The 16,883-nt window shown below is 57.7% G+C and overlaps 1 protein-coding gene across 6 annotated transcripts in view; it reads left to right on the top strand.

Annotated features, from left to right (window-relative positions):
- RAP1GAP (RAP1 GTPase activating protein) overlaps positions 1 to 16,883 on the top strand; it is a 67,078-nt gene that overhangs the window by 6,031 nt on the left and 44,164 nt on the right. For 3 of the 6 annotated variants that reach the window (XR_010662389.1, XM_065929999.1, XM_065929998.1), the window contains exon 1: positions 12,910 to 12,945. The exons of 1 other annotated variant lie outside the window; for it this stretch is intronic. The gene's annotated coding sequence lies outside the window, so the exon portion shown is untranslated. Of the gene's footprint in view, positions 1 to 10,998; positions 11,327 to 12,909; positions 12,946 to 16,883 lie in introns of those variants that run through there. 2 more of the 6 variants (XR_010662388.1, XR_010662391.1) reach the window with 2 other exon arrangements.

Genomic DNA, 16,883 nt, shown 5'->3' with positions numbered 1-16,883 from the left:
CCTTCCCTAGACCCCATTCCTCTGAGCTGGGACTTTGGGCCTTGGGTGGAGGGCGACCTTGGGGACTTTTCTCTGCTCACATCAGAGAATGTGAGGGCCACCAGAGAATCAGAGGGCCGCTGCAGCTCCTCTGTTTGGGAGGGACTGCCGGTCGGGCCCCAGGCTGTGGGCAGGCCCACCTCCCACGCTGCTGCCTCGTCCCCAACTTGGGGTCCAGAGCAAGGCCACCCGCCCCAGCAGCCTCATGATAGCCCAGGTAGCGGGCTACAGATGCCGGGGGGCTGAAGCCTGGGTCAGCGGACTCCAGCCTGGCCCAGTTTACCACCTGCTCCCACCTACGGTGTGGGAGCATTTCCAGGGGCGTAGGGTGCCCTTGCGGCCCCTTCCCCAGGGCTTCAAACCACCCCCAAAACAGGACTGCCATCCTGGGACAAAGCACTGGCCTGTCTCCATCGCGGCCAGGGCCCCAGACCCCCCTGGCTGGAGAGGTGTGACCCTCTGTGGTCCTCTGAGGGGCGGAGAAACCTGGGACCTTTCCCCCACCCCGTCCCCAACTGCGCCATTGGGGTCTGCCCTGTGCTAGCCTGGTGGGCAGCTGGCTGGCTGAGGGATTCCGGGAGCGTTCCCGGCGGGAGAGAAGCAGAACGGGGAGGGGGGGTGAGTGATGACAGACAGTGGGGGGCCTTCAGTGAGTGCTCACGGTCTGCTGGGCCCTGTGCCGAGCACTTTCCATGGATCTGTCTCATTCATTCCTCAGAGCCACCCTCATTAGGCCCACTGAGGCTCAGAGAGGTTAAACAGCCTGCCCAAGGTCACCCAGCTGGCGTGCGGCTGGAGCTGAGACTTGAATTAAGGGCTGTTGAATTCCATTTTTAGCCTCTTTGGTGTACTGCATGCAGAATTCAATGGGGAGGGGGTTTGAGGCGTAGTTCTGGGCAGGGGGTGTGGTGGGGCTCAAACCCTGGGGCTGCCCCACACCTTCGGGACCTAGGCCCGAACCCCCTGGCTCCCTCCCATGCCCTGCCGTTTCCCTTTTGTCTGTGGGGCTCAGCATCCCGGTTTAGGTTGGGAGAAGAGGACCATCAGGGAGATTTGTTTGCAGAGGTTCCCAGGGACATCCAACCCCACAGACCCTGGATTCTCCTGCACACCCCCCTCCACCCCGCACTAGTCTGCATCAACTCCAAGCTCAGAAGCTGAGAAATCCTCAGCATCAGAGCTGGAGAGGAGCCCGTGGAGATCCGCTGGTCCAACCCCCTCATTCTACAGATAATAATGATGATGATTGCAGCCGATGGCGGCAATTCACAAAGGGCTTTCACATCTGGGCTGCCTCCCATGTGTGTGCGCCGGAGCCTCGGGGCTGGCAGGGCGCGTGGCCTTTGTTAGCGTCTCACCGTGTGGCCGAGGAAACTGGGGTTCAGGGAGAGAAAGAGATGGACTCCACCCCCAGATCTGGCTTTCTGTGAGCCCACTGCACTGTCCTGTGTCCCCTGAGACCCACAGCCCATGTGGAGTGGGTTCACAACTGCGTCCTGCGTTGGGGACAGTGTGTGGGGGGTGGGTTTTCTGGGGGGTCAGCTTCTGAGAGGTCAGTGTGGGCACGAGGCAGGCATCAGGTGTGGCTCAGGGACTCTGAGTGTTGCGCGCCCTCCTCCCTGTGCAGGGGAACACACACCCTCTCTCCGGGCAGAGGGTGTACGCTGAGGGCAGATCTGTTCTCTAGGGGCCACACCAGGCGGCCCCCCTTAATCAAACGGAGCAGGCTGCTTGGAGAGTCCTCCTTTCACGGAGAAGGAAGCTGGGGGCCGGAGGGGTGGGAACTGCCCGCGGTCCCGCTGACAGTGGCAGAGCTGGACCCGGGTCCTCCTGATGGTCCCTGTGTGGCTGTGCTGACGCAAGTCCCAGGAGCAGGACTAAGGACAGCCCGCACTTATTGGGCGCCTACTGTGTGCCAGGGTTGAGCACTGACTTCTCAGAACAACCCTCTGGGGTAAGTATTGACACTATCATTACTTTTTTAAAATTTATTTAAAGAGTATGGTCTCCCAAGCATTCATTCAATAGACTGTATTTTTCATATTTGGTTCTTCTTTATTTTTTTTAAATTTATTTATTTTAATTAGAGGCTAATTACTTGTAGTGGTTTTTGCTGTACATTGACATGAATGACACTATCATTCTCGTTATTGTTGATCGGTCACTGAGTCGTGTCTGACTCTTTGCAAACCCTTCATTCTTCTCATCACCGTCCCCTTTTATAGATGAAGAAGCAGAGGCTTTGAGAGGTTATGAAAATGGCCCAAAGTCACAAAGTAGGAAGTGTCAGAGGCAAGAATTCAAAGTCCGGTCCACCTGACTCCCAGCCCACACTGTTGTCAACCCCTGTATGTATTACAATAGGAATAAAATTTATTTTGTCCTTCCTTTTGTTCATCGCCAACCTAGCACCCCATTCATTCCCTGAACATTGATGGAGCGCCTTCTATGCCGAGGAGACCAGAGAGCTCATCTGGGCTCAGAGGCTGGGGGTTGAGGGTCAGAGGTTAGGCAGTAAAGTAGAGGGGTCTCCAGACCCTTCTAAACCAAGGATGGCCGCCCTCCCCCTCCATCTGCCCCCATACCAGCCACAGACCACATGTTGGTAACCTGTTTCTCTGCGCATCATCTTGCCCATGGTGTATGCTGTAGCCTGATCTTCCCTCGTGAGAAATGGAGGTGTGACTCAGCAGGGGCTTCTGCATTCCGTACGCCTCCAGGAAGACTCTGGGCAACGGCAAGGTCACCCACCACCAAGCTAGCTCTTCACGGGCACGAGGCGCCATGGGGACCCCTCCGTCTGTGTGCACCGCCTGTTTGATGCCCACCATCACCCTGTGAGCGAGGAGCTGGTACTCGCCCGCTATCCAGATGTGGGAACTGAGGCTTACTCAGGCCTGGGCTGCAACCCCACTCTGTCTGGCTCTCAGGCCTGTGTCCTTATGCCTGGCTCACATTGCCCTGCTCTGGGTCCAGGCTCTGTGCCCAGGCTGTGTGGTTGTCCATTTAGAAGCCTGGTTCCTAGAAGGCAAGCTTCGGCCAAATACATGCTGAGTGTGCCTTGGGAAGTGCGTTGTGGGGCTAAGGCTTATGAGGATGGAGAGAGTGGATTTTTTTTCTTTGAGGGATGTGGGGTCCCATGGAACCACCCCACCTGCCTCCTGAGGCAGAAGAGGCTTTCGGGCATCCGGGGTGTCAGGGCCAGCGGTGTTTGCTGTTTGAAGGGCTTTCTTCCTGGCTGAAATGTCCCTGAGACTGAGTCAGAGCTGAGTCACCTTGCGGGGGGGGGGGGGGGTGCGGAGAAGGTCTTTTCTTTTTTTTTTTTCCTATTTGACTTGGGCCTTAATTGGGGCTTCCCTGATAGCTCAGATGGTAAAGTGCCTGCCTGTAATGCGGGAGGCCCGAGTTCAATCTCTGGGTCGGGAAGATCCCCTGGAGAAGGAAATGGCAATCCACTCCAGTACTCTTACCTGGAGAATTCCATGGACAGAGGAGCCTGGTGGGCTACAGTCCACAGGGTCCCAAAGAAAGGCATGTGGGATGTGGGACCTAGCTCCCTAACCAGAGATCAAACCTGGGCCCCCTGCACTGGGAGCTTGCAGTCTTAGCCGCTGGACCACCAGCGAAGTCCCAACCTTAGGGGATCTTCACAGCCATTTCTACTTCCTGGCCCTTGGGCAGGCAAGCCACTTAGCCTCTCAAAAGGTATGTTTCCTGGTCTGTGAACTGGGAGTGATTTACAGGGTGGTCATGCAGACTGAACTAGTGAAAGTGGCCAGCACACGGCCTCAGGGACTAGCAGCGGCCCTTACTGAGCTGGGATGCGCCGTGTGATGGGGGCTACAGTCTCCAGGGGGTGGCAGGAGAGAGCTGGATCTGTTCTATGGGCCGGCCTCAGTTTCCCCATCAGCCAGGGCTGACATAAAACTCTTGCATAACCAGCCTCAGGAGGGGCCCTTATGATCACAGAGGCCCCGGGGCGCGTAGGTGCGTCTGCATGATCTGCACACCCAGCGGTCGGCTCCCGGGGGGCGAGGGGGCGGCGGGAACACGGTGGGCGGCTGCACAGGTGCCGCCATTGAGGCTCCCAGGTGTGCTATTGTGGGCCGGGAAAAGGCGCTGGCAGTTCGAGCCGGAGATTAGGGGGGAAAGCGGGTTCGGGGGCCGCCTCCGCTCACGGGGCGCAGAGGAGGGCGCGGGCAAGCGGCGCGGGGTGCAGGGCGCATCCTCTAGGCCCCCTCGGGCCCCCGCCCTCCCCGGAAGAGATGCCCGGGGCGCTGTCCCTGGTCCTGGAGTCCGCCCGTTGCCGTGCTGGCCAGTGGGGGGCGCCCGGGACCGCGGCGGACGCGTGCTTTATTTTCCTGGACCGGTATTCCCAGATAATAAGCCTACCCACACACACAGTTTAAAAAAACCAAAGGACAGACTGCCGTCAGAGGAGTAAAAGCCCTCACTTCCATAGATAAAGACTCTGGTGTGATCGCAGCAGAGGACCTAATGCATTAACCAAATGCTTGCTTCTGCTCATATATTAAAAAAAAAAAAAAAAAAGCCTTTAGATTTAAGGGTAGAAAATCTCACCGTGGTGCCTGACTTTTAGTTCAGAATGGCTCCAGTAATTACATCTCTGGGAGACTCAGTATGTATTAAAGCCACACTAAACTATTCATATGTAAACCAAAGTTGCAGGATGGGATAGATGGGTCTTTCTCCCAAGTGAATGTCTGGGGGAATCTGATTCACAACAGGTCTCTTCGGGTGGGGCTCTTGCTGACATAACTTTGCTGGCCCTCACATACTGAGTGACAGAGATGATCCCAGTAATTGCTGAGGGCCATGGTGGTTCAGTCATAAAAAAAATATACTTGCCAGTGCAGGAGGACCCAGTTGAGTGGGTTCAATCCCTGGCATGGGAAGATCCCCTGGGGAAGGAAATGGCGACCCAATCCAATATTTTTGCCTGGGAAATCCCACGGACAGAGGAGCCTGGCGGGCTACAGTCCGTGGTGTCGCAGAAGAGTTGGACACAGCACTGAACGGCAACAATGAAAACCACGCTCACATATTTCCTGAATGCTCTCGGGGGGCAGAGCCACCCCCACTGAGAGTCATTGCCGACGTGGGGGCCTTGGCAGGATGAGGGGTTCACAGAGTCCCTGACTGGCACAGTGGGAGCATGGAACCTTAAGGGATTTCAGGGCGTCCCATCCCCCATCACACAGATGGACCAGTGGAGGCCCGACAAGGGAGGAGACTGTGCTGGAAAACACGAGTGACCAGCAGAGCCAGGGGCCCCCGCCCAGGCCTCCTGGCCGCCCCGAACAGGGCTCAGTCAGCCCAGCTGCCCTGGGGGGCGCTCTGGACACAAGCCATCTCCCTTCCAGTTCAACTCACCTGCTTCTGAACGTGGGCGGGGAGGGCCAGGCTCTTAGCAGGAGGCGGGACAGACAGGCTGGCCGGATCCCAGCCTGTAATGTGTGAGAGGGGGTCTTGACTTCCCCTCTCCTTAGGGAGACAGTAGTTCACACCACTCGATCTCTACCTTTATTTCTTCCCAATAGTTGGTTGAGCACTGGGTGTGTGTGTGTGTGTGTGTGTGTGTGTGTGCGCGCGCGCGCGTGCGTGTGTGTATGTGTGTGTACATTGTGTGTGTGTGTGTGTGTGTGTGCCTGCGTGCGCGTGTATGTCTGTGTATATTTTGTGTGATCTAAGTGTGTGGGCCTTAGTGATTTCTGTGCATGAATCTGCTGTCATTGGTGTGTATTCATGTGTGTGTACAAACCCAGCCCTAGTCAGTAGGTGAGCGCTCACCGATTTGGGACCTGTGGGTGTGAACTTGATTTGCCCTTTGCATATGTGTGTGCATGTGGATCTGGAGTGTGCATGTGGGTTTGGAGTGTGGGCTGATGTCCATGTGAGCATGTCTGCGTGCCTTTGACCTTGATATGACCTCTACAGGCACGAGTTAGATGTCTCCGTGCCCAGTACACGGACAGGTGGCACATGTGATCTGGTGAGGTTTCTGTGCCGGTTTACACGGCGGTCCACACAAACTATGTCTTGTTCATCCTCTGCCCCTAGTTCCTGGACAGAGTCAGACACACAGTGGGTATCTCAGTAGCCAGAGGTCTCAGGAGCTCCCTGAAGGGACGGGAGGTTCAGAGTCAGGATGGTTGGTTCAGTAACCTCACGAGGCAGGTGCCTAGTGACAGGGTGTGGGAAGGCACACCCAGTCCTCCCTATGTTCCCAGGGCCGAGGGACCCTCCAGGAGACGCCTTTTCCAGGAGCTCAGGGTTTGCAGCATCTTGGGATTGGGTGGGTGCGGCTTGGCTAGAAAGGCCATGAGCAAAGGATGCTTCGAACCTATGAAATTCTCTCAAGGCAAATGTTATTTTTCCGTGATTATATCTCTAGTCCAGCAAAGTGAGAGTGATGAGTCAACAGAGACCCAGAGAAGAAAACTGGTTAACACAGGAGGCTGCCTGGCAAGGCAGGAAGCCCAGCACTGCCCTGCCCCCTGCTCAGGATGCCCCCTGGCAGATTGCCTGAGAGGGAATGACAGGGGGCAGGGAGAGCATGGAAGGTCACTGGGGATCCACTGGGTTTCCCTGGGGGCTTAGATGGTAAGGAATCTGCCTGCAATGCAGGAGACTTGAGTTCGATCCATGGGTTAGGAAGATGCCCTGGAAGAGGGCATGGCAACCCACTCCAGTATTCTTGCCTGGAGAATCCCAGGGGCAGAGGAGCCCAGTGGGCTACAGTCCACAGGGTCGCATAGGATCAGACGTGACTGAGCGACTAAAGCTAAGCCTAGCTGGCAAAATTCGGCCCCACCAGCCCCAGCTGGAACCCAGGCCCAAGAGCCTCTCTTCCCAGGAGGCTGCCCCTCCCCGGGCCCTCACGTGTCCCGGTGGAGTGTTGGGAAGGCAGCGCTGGAGGCAGGGGCGTGAGACTTTCAGAGTTTAGCTCAGAGAACTTGGAGAGGGAGCTCTGAGTCCTGCCACCCCTGCCCGCTCTCCCCCTCCTTCACACTGTCTGGCACTTGTTTGAGCAACTCAGGTGCAAAATCAGGGTGGCCCAGAAGAGGAGGCTTCTTCTGAGAAGGAGGGCCTGGTCCCTGGAGGGCAGTCTGGCTCTGGTTTCTAGGAGAGAGGCTGGAGGAAAAGGAGGAAGGCACCCCCTCTCCCAAAGATGGCAGTGGCTTCCCCGAGCCAGTCAGCGAGCCCCAGCTCTGTGCTGCCGGCAGAGAGCTGAGCGCCCTGTCACAGGCGAGTGTTAAACATGATACAGGGAGGCAATGCCAGAGCCACGCCTGGCGCCCCTGCCCTTACTGCCCCGTGTCTGTGTGTCTGTCTGAGAGGCTGTTGCAGGTGCCCACACATGGATCCGCCCACCCACCTGCCTTCCAACAGCTGCACATACTGCATGGTGCCAGTGGACCTTAATTTACCGACCTGGTTCTCTCTGGATGGCCATTCGTTTGTTCTGGAACTCTTACTAATACATCTTTCAGTTCAGTTCAGTCGCTCAGTCGTGTCTGACTCTTTGTGATCCCATGGACTGCAGCATGCCAGGCTTTCCTGTTCATCACCAACTCCCAAAACTTACTCAAACTCATGTCCATGGAGTCAGTGATGCCATCCAACCATCTCATCCTCTGTCGTCCCCTTCTCCTCCCGCCTTCAATCTTTCCCAGCATCAGGGTCTTTTCCAATGAGTCAGTTCTTCATATCAGGTGGCCAAAGTATTGGAGTTTCAGCTTCAGTATCAGTCCTTCCAATGACTATTCAGGACTGATTTCGTTTAGGGTGGATTGGTTGGATCTCCTTGCAGTCCAAGGGACTCTTAAGGGTCTTCTCCAACACCATAGCTCAAAAGCATCAATTCTTCAGCTCTCAGCTTTCTTTACAGTCCAACTCTCACATCCATACGTGACTACTGGAAAAACCGTAGCTTTGACAGATGGACCTTTGTTGACAAAGTAATGTCTCTGCTTTCTAATATGCATCTTTGCTAATTCAAAAAAGAAAATAGTAATTTCATGTAGTCCAGCCTAATACAAATGATGCTGGAGAGTTTTATTTAACAAACACATTTGACTCAAATACTGTTCTCAATGCTTTAAAAGTATTAGTTAATCCTTGGCAAAACCCCTTGAAGTAGGTACCCTTATGTTCATCATCAACCCTATTTTGCAGATGAAGAAACTGATGCACAGAAAGATCAAGTGACTTGCCGGAGGTCACACAGCTGACAAAGGAGAGAGCTGGGATTTGAACCCTGAGGAGGGTCATGAGAATGAGGATATGAGCCCTTGCTTTCCTGTCCCTTGTCCTTGGCGTTCCGTCCTGAGATGTAGTGGGTCAATTCTAGGAGGTGGTTTTGCAGGTTCAGAAGAGGCGTTAGGTTCTGCCGTGGCCAGAGGGACCGGGGCTGGCCTGGGGGTGGCCTGTGCATCGTCGGCCGAGGGACCGTGACACCCCCCGCCCAGCTCTTGCCAGTAAGCCAGCTGCAGCTGGTCAGCGCCCAAGAGTCCGGACCCACACAAGGCTCTTTGTCTTCGTGGGAACCCTGCAGCCCCCACGGCCCTGCTCAAGGGCCCACTGTCCCAGCACCAGCAGGGCCTCCTGGGGGCCTGACCCGACTGGGAAACTTGGCAGATCGCAGGCCTCCTGGCTACCCTGCCCAGCGGACATGCAGGGCCCACTGCGGACGCCTTCCCACTGAAAAGAGACCGGCAAGGCTGAGGGCTGCGTCCAGGCGGGCGCCCCACCTGGGATGGGGCTGGGGTCCCGGGTCCCGGCCCTGAGGTTGTGCGTGCCCTTGTGACCCAGGCCCAGCGCCCAGTGCTTCCTCCTCCACCCCCTGCAGCTCTGGGGGTGCCCCGCCGCTCCCACTCCTGAGAAAAGGGAGACTTCCTCCCTCTTCGGGGCAATCTCAGTGTGCCTAGGGTTGCCCTCCCAGAGCCCAACCAGGCTGCCCCGTGAGGAGTGGGCTTCCCACCCTGCCCAGGAACCTGCAGCCCTGCCCAGAGCAGGAGGGGCCCGGCCCCGGCTCTAGGGCACCCCGCCAAGGGGACCCTCCTCTGAGAACCCAACCAAGGGGATGGTTCCCGGATTGGGAAAATCACACGGGCCCTGCCCAGTCTCTGAACTCCCAGGGGGCTCCGGAGGGTTCTCCCGCCCACCAGTGTGGAGAGGAGAGGGGGTCTGGGGTGGGGCAGAGAGGAGGGCTAGGGCAGGGGGAGTTCTCCAAGAGAGGGGCATTTGCTCTGAGCCAGGGTCTCCGTTTATCCATGTCTGAAAGGAGGAGATGGCCACACTCTCACCCCTGCCGGGGCGAGGCAAGCTGTGGAGTCCTCTCTCCAGAGCCACCATTTCTCAGCGGAAAATGCAGCTCCCCGAGCCGGGGCTCCGGGCCCAGCGGAACGGTTGGTGAAAGGCCCTCTGAAGAATCCCGGCCGCCCTGCGGTCGTGTCCTGGGATGTCCTTTCTCCCATCTCCCCCCGCTGCAGGCCCTTTGAACAGAAACCCCCATAGAAAGGTTCTGGGGCCTCCCTGGGTGCAGGGTGGGGGGTAGGAGGCAGACTGGGTGTTTCGGGAGGGGTGGGCGAGTCCTGGGGCAGGCGCAGGCCCCCTGCCTCCTGACGCATCTTTTCTTAGGGCGGGAAAGACAGCTTCCTGTGGGGTGGGGCCGGGGACCCTGAGATTTGGGGGAGCTGTGGGCAGAGGGGGGGCCCGCCGTGTCTGCTGACTGAATGCACGACCGGCTCAAGGTTTTGGGGCCCAGTTTCTCTCCGAAGCCTGCTGAGGGAGGGAACCCAGGCTGGACGCATTTTCGAGCAGAGGGTGGGTCATCTCCCTTCCTGCTCTGTTCCTCTTCACCTGGGCACAGGGGCGATCCTGGGAGTGGGGGCCGAGAGTGGGTAACAGCAGGGCCACTGGGCCTCTCTTCCCTCCTCCATTCATTGAGAGCAGCCTGGCCCATAGGGCAGGACTTCCCAGCTGGCGTTTACTGAGCATTTCCTGTAGCAGGCCCGGTCCTACAGCTCCACACGCATGGACTCCTTCCGTCATCACAAGGGCCCTAGGGAATTAGTCCTGTTTTGTTGTTACTGTTGTTTAGTCACCCCCTCACGTCCGGCTCTTTGCGACCCTGTGGACTGCAGCACGCCAGGCCTCCCTGTCCCTCACCATCTCCAGGAATTCGCCCAAGTTCATGTTCGTTGCATCGGTGATGCCACCCAGCCATCTCATCCTCTCTGTTCAGTTGCTCAGTCGTGTCCGACTCTTTGCAACCCCATGGACTGCAGCACACCAGGCCTCCCTGTCCACCACCAATTCCTGGAGCTTGCTCAGACTCATGTCCACTGAGTCTGTGATGCCATCCAACCATCTCATCCTCTGTCACCTCCTTCTCCTCCCTCCTTCAATGTTTCCCAGCATCAGGGTCTTTTCCAATCAGTCAGTTCTTTGCATGAGGTGGCCAAAGTATTGGAGTTTCAACTTCAGCATCAGTCCTTCCAATGAATATTCAGGACTGATTTCCTTTAGGATGGACTGGTTGGATCTCATCCTCTGACCCTCCATCTTTCCCAGCATCAGGGACTTTTCCACTGAGTCCTATTGTAAACAGGTGAGAAATTCGAGGTAGAGTGCAAAGCATTTTGACCCTGGATTCCAAATTCTGGACCCAGGTCGCTGGGGGCTCCCCCCACCCTCACCTCGTGATGACAAGGGGGACAGCTCCGCTCTTGGTGGGAGTGGGTGGTGGACGAGGGTGTCGCCTGCAGAAGAGAGTGTGCAACCCGGTTCGCCCCGGGTCTGGGGGTGCGGAGGACGGGCCTTGTCCTCCCCGCTCCCCGCCCCTCCGCCAGCGCCGAGGCCCCGCCCGGCCCTCCCGCCTCCCCGCCTCCCCGCCCAGAGGTCCCCGCTCGGAAAGTCCAGCGAATCCCCCGCGCTGTCCCCCCACCCAGCCCGAGGGCGGCGCGAACAAGCGGCCCTTTCTGCGCGCGGCTGCCCGGGACAGCTGGCCCGCAGCCCGCGGGGGCGCGGACAATCCCGGGGCTTGTGGCCGGGGGCGGGGCGCCGGGGGTTGCCAAGGTGACCCGGGCGCTGGCAGCGGCTCGGCTCGGCTCGGCGCGGGCGGCACCATGAGCGGCCGGAAGCGCAGCTTCACCTTCGGGGCCTACGGGGGGTAGGTGCGCTGGGGGGGAGCGCGCGCGCCGCCGGCGTCCGCCTCGGGGCTGGGGGCGCCTGGAGCTGTGAACCTGTGTGGATGTGTGAGGTGAGCGGCTTGGTGTCAGGGCCGTAACTTGCGGTGTTGGTAAGTCTGCGAGTGTGTGTGTGAGTGTGTGTGTGTGTGTGTGTGTGTGTGTGTGTGTGTGCGTGCTCCGATTGGATACCCCTGTGCACGTGCGCGGACGCAAGTGCCCGTGGCATTTCTGTGTGTGTCTCTTAAGCGTGGCAGTGGTAGGTGTCTGACTGTGTGTGCCCGGACCGGCGGACCGGGCCTGTGTGTGTGCACGCCGGGCGTGTGCATATAGGTAGTGGAGGGTGGGAAAAGGCAGGTCCAGGGGAGGCCCTGCAGGGTCCCCTGACTTGGCTCCTGAGGCTGCCCAGTCCTTGCAGTGAGGCTTTGGGAGGAGGAAACCTTAGAAGCCATTAGCTCCCCCACCCCAACCCTGGGCACCCCGGCTGGCTGCCCTGTCTCAGTCTGCCTGGCTCTCAGGAACCCTTCCTCCCGGGACTGCTGGCTGGAGACCTGGGTGGGGGGGCCTGGAGAGTCGGAGTGCCTGGTCCATCTTGGGGTACTGTCCCCCCTGAGCCCAAGTGTCCACCCCAGAGGAGTGCAGAGCTGGGCCAGGAGGACCCCTGTTTTATGCGGAGGTCTGGGACCTTGGAAGGGGACTGGGAAGATAGACCAGCTGGCATCCCTCTTCTGGCTGGCCAGAAAGTTGCATGACCTTCAGCAGGGCCTGCCTCCCTGTGGTCAGAGGGACACGGGGACCCGCCTCCCGGCTGCAGAGCCCTCGGGGCTGCGCACATGTGTGACGTTGCAGACCATGGGCTCTCTGAGCTGCAGGGATGGTGTCCCCTCTCTGGGCGCCCGTCCTCCCCGGGGACGCCGCAGAGGGGCCGGGTGCGGTGGGAGACCCGAGAGCTGCCTTCCAGGCTGGGGGCTCTGTGCGCCATCAGGCCAGCCACCCGTGATCGGCACAGAGCCTCCCGCTCCAGCTGACGCCCAGAGGCAGCGGGGCGTGGGGCTGCCCTCTGTCACGTGATCTTGGGCAAGTCCTGGCTCCGCTGGCCTCCCGGGCCCCACCCACACGAGGTGGTCCCCGGGAGACCGCAGCCCTGCATCCCCAGTTCGTGTCTCCTGAGATGGCGGGTCCTATCTGGGGCCCCTTTCCCCTTCTCCTTTGCCCTCTGGCCAGGAAGCAGGGCTTATTTGCTGTCCCAGCAGCTGCTGAGCCCCTCTGCCCCAGCGGAGTGGGAAGGTTGAGCCGTCCGCTACCCCAGGGTGCCCTCGGAGGGCGGTGGGGGGTCCCCAGGGAGGGGCGCTGCCGCTGTACCCTCTGGTGTGGGGCCTGGAGGCACTGAGGGGAGACAGCCTGGGGTAACCCCTGAACCCCGGGGGCTTGTCTCCCCCTGGCTCTGCCTCCCTTCCTCCTCACCCCACACCCCACGTCCCTAATGTGGCATCAGGGCCCCTGCAACCTACGGCGGGCGGTCTCAGAGCATCAGTGCCTCCGCCAGGCCCCTGTGAGGTCCTGGGACCAGGTGGGTAGGGGTTGGCCTGATGTGCTGGGCAAGGCCTGGTAAGACGGGGCTGCCCGCTCACCTGCCGCCGCTCTCGTTGTGTTTCAGGGTGGACAAGTCCTTCGCCCTTCGCCAGAGTGCGTGGTGAGTACTGAGGGCCCTCAGTACTGGGCTGCTTGGCTGAGATTTCGGTACACTCCCCAGCCATTTGTTGTTGTTTAGTCACTAAATTATGTCCGACTCTTTGCAACCCCAGGGACTGGAGCCTGCCAGGCTTCTCTGTCCATGGGATTTCTCAGTCAGTGATACTGGGGCGGGTTGCCATTTCCTTCTCCAAGGGGTCTTCCCGACCCAGAGATTGAACCTCCGTCTCCTGCATTGGCAGCTGGATTTTCTTGAGCCACTTACCTGGATTTACCCCTGAGACACCTGGGAAGCCCTCCCAAGCCATCACCACCCCCTCTGATACCAGACCAGGCCCCACCGACCCTCCCCTCATCCTCTGCCAGCGTTGGATGGGCAGACCCTCTCACCAGCTCTGCCCCGTGTATTTTCCCCTACAGTTCTTTCTAGAGCTCAGCCTTGAAATAAGACTAGTCAGGTTAAATCTCAGCCTGCTGCTGCCTGTGCAGCTGTCAGCAAGTCACTCATCTCTCTGAACCTCAGTGTTTTCATCTGTGAAATGGGGATTAACATGCCCATTTAATAGAGAATACAGTTGTACCAAAAAAAAAAAAGTCAAAGCAGGGCCTGGTATAGTTTAGGCCCTCAGTGAAAGGGTTTCCTTCCTTTTCTCTGTGCCTCCTGTCTCATGGTGACTCCTGGCTGGGCTGGAGATGCCTTTAACCTTCCACTGACCCTCAAACCCTCTCCCCTCTCCCACTCCATACCGAGCCTTCAGGACCCCCTCTTCCAACCCATTTCCTGTGTCTGAGGCTGCCTCTCTCTGGAGGAGGGTGCGTCACAGCTTCCCCAACACTGAGCAGTAGGTGGAGGTGCAGCCGCACCTCGGGATTCACAGCCCCCCGCCCAGCGCCCCTGCAGGCGGGTGCCTCCTGGCTCCCCAGGACGCCGCTTCAGCTCCAGCAGGAGAGCCCCCAGCTGCTCTGGCTCCTGCTTTCCGCCCCTGCTGAGGGCTTCCAGGGGTCCCCTGGCCCGGCAGCGCTCCCCAGCTGCTGGATCTCTCCCAATGACCCCATTGCCTTACCTGCTGCCAGAGACCCCCTAGAGAGCCACACCTGGGGTGGGAGGCACAGGGGGCGCCCAGGCTGAGCGTCAGGGCCTGCCCTTTCATTTTCTTTTGACATTCTCTGCCGCCTGGAGTCAGTTCCTTTCCCTCTCTGGGTTTTCTCTCCTGCTGCTGGGCATCTCCTATGTGCAAAGTCAGTTGGAGCCTCCACCATGTGCCAGGCCATATGCCAAGCCCAGAGCAGGGACAGGGTGGGGAGAGAGATGGGTGGAGGTGAGGAAAATGCCTGTTCCTTCAAGGAGTTCAATAATCGTGTCCCAACAACTGGCGTTTGTCAAGCACCCACTGTACACCAGGTCCCGCTTGGTGCTTGACCCGCATCGTCTCACACGATCTTTACCGTATCTCTGAGTCAGGGACTGTTGGCCTTAACTACAGATGAGATCATGGTGCACAGAGGGGACAAGGGACTTGCCCGAGTTCACGTGGCTAATCGGTGGCAGAGCTGGGATTTAGTTCTCCATCTTCCAAGCTCTGTGCAGAATCCAGAGTGTCACTCGCTCCGCCCCTAGGACCTCCAGGCCAAAGGACAGATCTGATAGATGCTCTCGAGGGGCGATTTGGAGCCGGAGGAGTGATTCAGAAAACTCATTCCAGGGAGGCCTGAATGAAGAGTCAGAGATGAAGGTCTAGGAGCGAGAGTAACTAACCACTGTGTGACCTTGGGCGAGTCCCTTCCCCTCTCTGGGCCTCAGCTGACACATGTACAAAGTAGGATTCTGGGAGGACCAGGACTTACCCATCGTCCACGATGCCTTGCCCCACCCATGCCTTGCCGGAGCTGCTGTCCATGGTGCTAGGTCCTAGGTCCCTTCCCCCATCACCAAGCCAGTTGCTTCACCTCCAGTCTGTGCCTGGGCATAGGGTTTGTGCTCTGTAAATGGGCAGTCATTTTGATTATTAATTGTGATCTCCTGGCATTCAAGGCCTGTCTCTGCCTCACCTTCCAGCCTGGGATTCATTTCTCTTATGCGCTGTGTTTCTGATTAATGGGAATATGGCCCTGTGAGCCCCACCTCCAGGCTTCTGCTCACATTGTACCCTCTCCTTGACCTGCCTTCCTCTCGCATTTCCTCAAGGCCTCCTTTAAAAAAAAATATTTATTTGGCTGCCTCCTTAGTGGCTCAGACGGTAAAGCATCCACCTGCAATGTGGGAGACCAGAGTTCAATCCCTGGGTCGGGAAGATCCCCAGGAGAAGGAAATGGCAACCCACTCCAGTACTCTAGCCTGGAAAATTCCATGGACGGAGGAGCCTAGTAGGCTACAGTCCATGAGGTCACAAAAAGTCAGACACGACTGAGCGACTTCCTTCTTGCTGCGAACTCCTAGTTGTGTGTGGCATGTGGGATCCAACGATCGAACCTTCACCCCCTGCACTGGGAGCGCAGAGTTTTAGCCACTGGACCGCCGGAGAAGTCCCCAGCTCACCTGTGTCAGTTTGTTGAGTGTTTCCTTCCTGATCGCCACACCCCTCCTCTCTCTCCTTGAACGCCTTTCTGCTGCTTATCATGCTTATAGAGCACGCGCTTACTCCTGGGGCAGTGGAAAAAGCCTGGCCTTCGGAGTCTGACAGACGTGGGCTTGAACCTGCCTCCGCCACATACCAGTGGTGAGACCTTGAGCAGGTCGCTTCCCCTCTCGGAGCCCCACTTGCTGCCCAACAGTATTCGCTGACTTGGGTCTTTCAGTGAGTTGACCTCAGTTGTGCTGAAAGTACGCATGTAACACTGTGCCACAGGCAGGCTCTGAGGCCCTTGAAAGCAAGGTGCTTGAGTTACTCTTGACTTAGGCCCACTTCTCGGCATGAATCCCATGAGAGCTGGGCTGTACTCTTCTCATCTCTCTGTCCTCCACACAGTCTTGCCCAGCTACCTGAATGCAGGAAACGCTTAATTAATGTGGGATTGAACTGAATGTGTCCAGAGAATGGAGCAGGTGAAAACTTGTCAAGTAGGCTAGGAGGGCTTCCTGGAGGAGGTGAGGTTTTCACCACCTTTTTTTTTTTAAAGGTTAAGAGTTAAGAGCTTGGATCAAGTGAGAAGCGAAGCCTGGTAGAGGCCAGGTGTGATCATGGCTGGATTCCCCTACCCTCTGCCCCTCATTAGCAATCTGCAGTGGAAGAACACACAAGTGTGCAAATGTTGGAGGCATGAGGCCCAGTGGGAGGATTAGGAGTCCATGTAGTGGCTCTGACATCCAGCAAGAGTAGTGGATTAATCTGGCTCTGCAGCCGTAATGGACATTAAATATGGAGGCTTCTCTGATAGCTCAGTTGGTAAAGAATCTGCCTGCAATGCAGGAGACCCCGGTTCGATTCCTGGGTTGGGAAGATCTGCTAGAGAAGGAATAGGCTACCCACTCCAATATTCTTGGGCTTCCCTGGTGGCTCAGCTGGTAAGGAATCCACCTTAATGCGGGAGACCCACTCCAGTAATCTGGCCCGGAGAATTCCATGGACTCTATAGTCCATGGGGTTGCAAAGAGTTGGACACGACTGAGTTACTTGCCCTTTTTCACTTTGCACTTTCAGATGATGGGGTGGGGCAGAGCAGTGTCAGAGTTGGGGAATATCTGAGCATGGGTGAAGAGGGAAGGAAGGTTCTGGAAATACCCTGAGAAGAGGGGCGTCAGCTTTAACCTAAAAGCTGGGACCCTGGGAGGAGGAGGCAGGACCTGGCAAGGATTAAGTGCCCGTGTGTGCTGGACATTTTGCTCTGGTGGTCTCATTAAGTCATGATGATGATCCTGAAAGTTGCCTTAGCGTCCTCATTTTGAAGGTCAAAGCCGAGACTGAGGATGCTGAAGACTGGTCCAAAGTCACACAGCTGGCA

The sequence above is a fragment of the Muntiacus reevesi genome, chromosome 3 (assembly GCF_963930625.1).
Source record: "Muntiacus reevesi chromosome 3, mMunRee1.1, whole genome shotgun sequence".
Lineage (NCBI taxonomy): Eukaryota > Metazoa > Chordata > Mammalia > Artiodactyla > Cervidae > Muntiacus > Muntiacus reevesi.
This window is presented reverse-complemented; position numbering and strand designations above follow the sequence as displayed.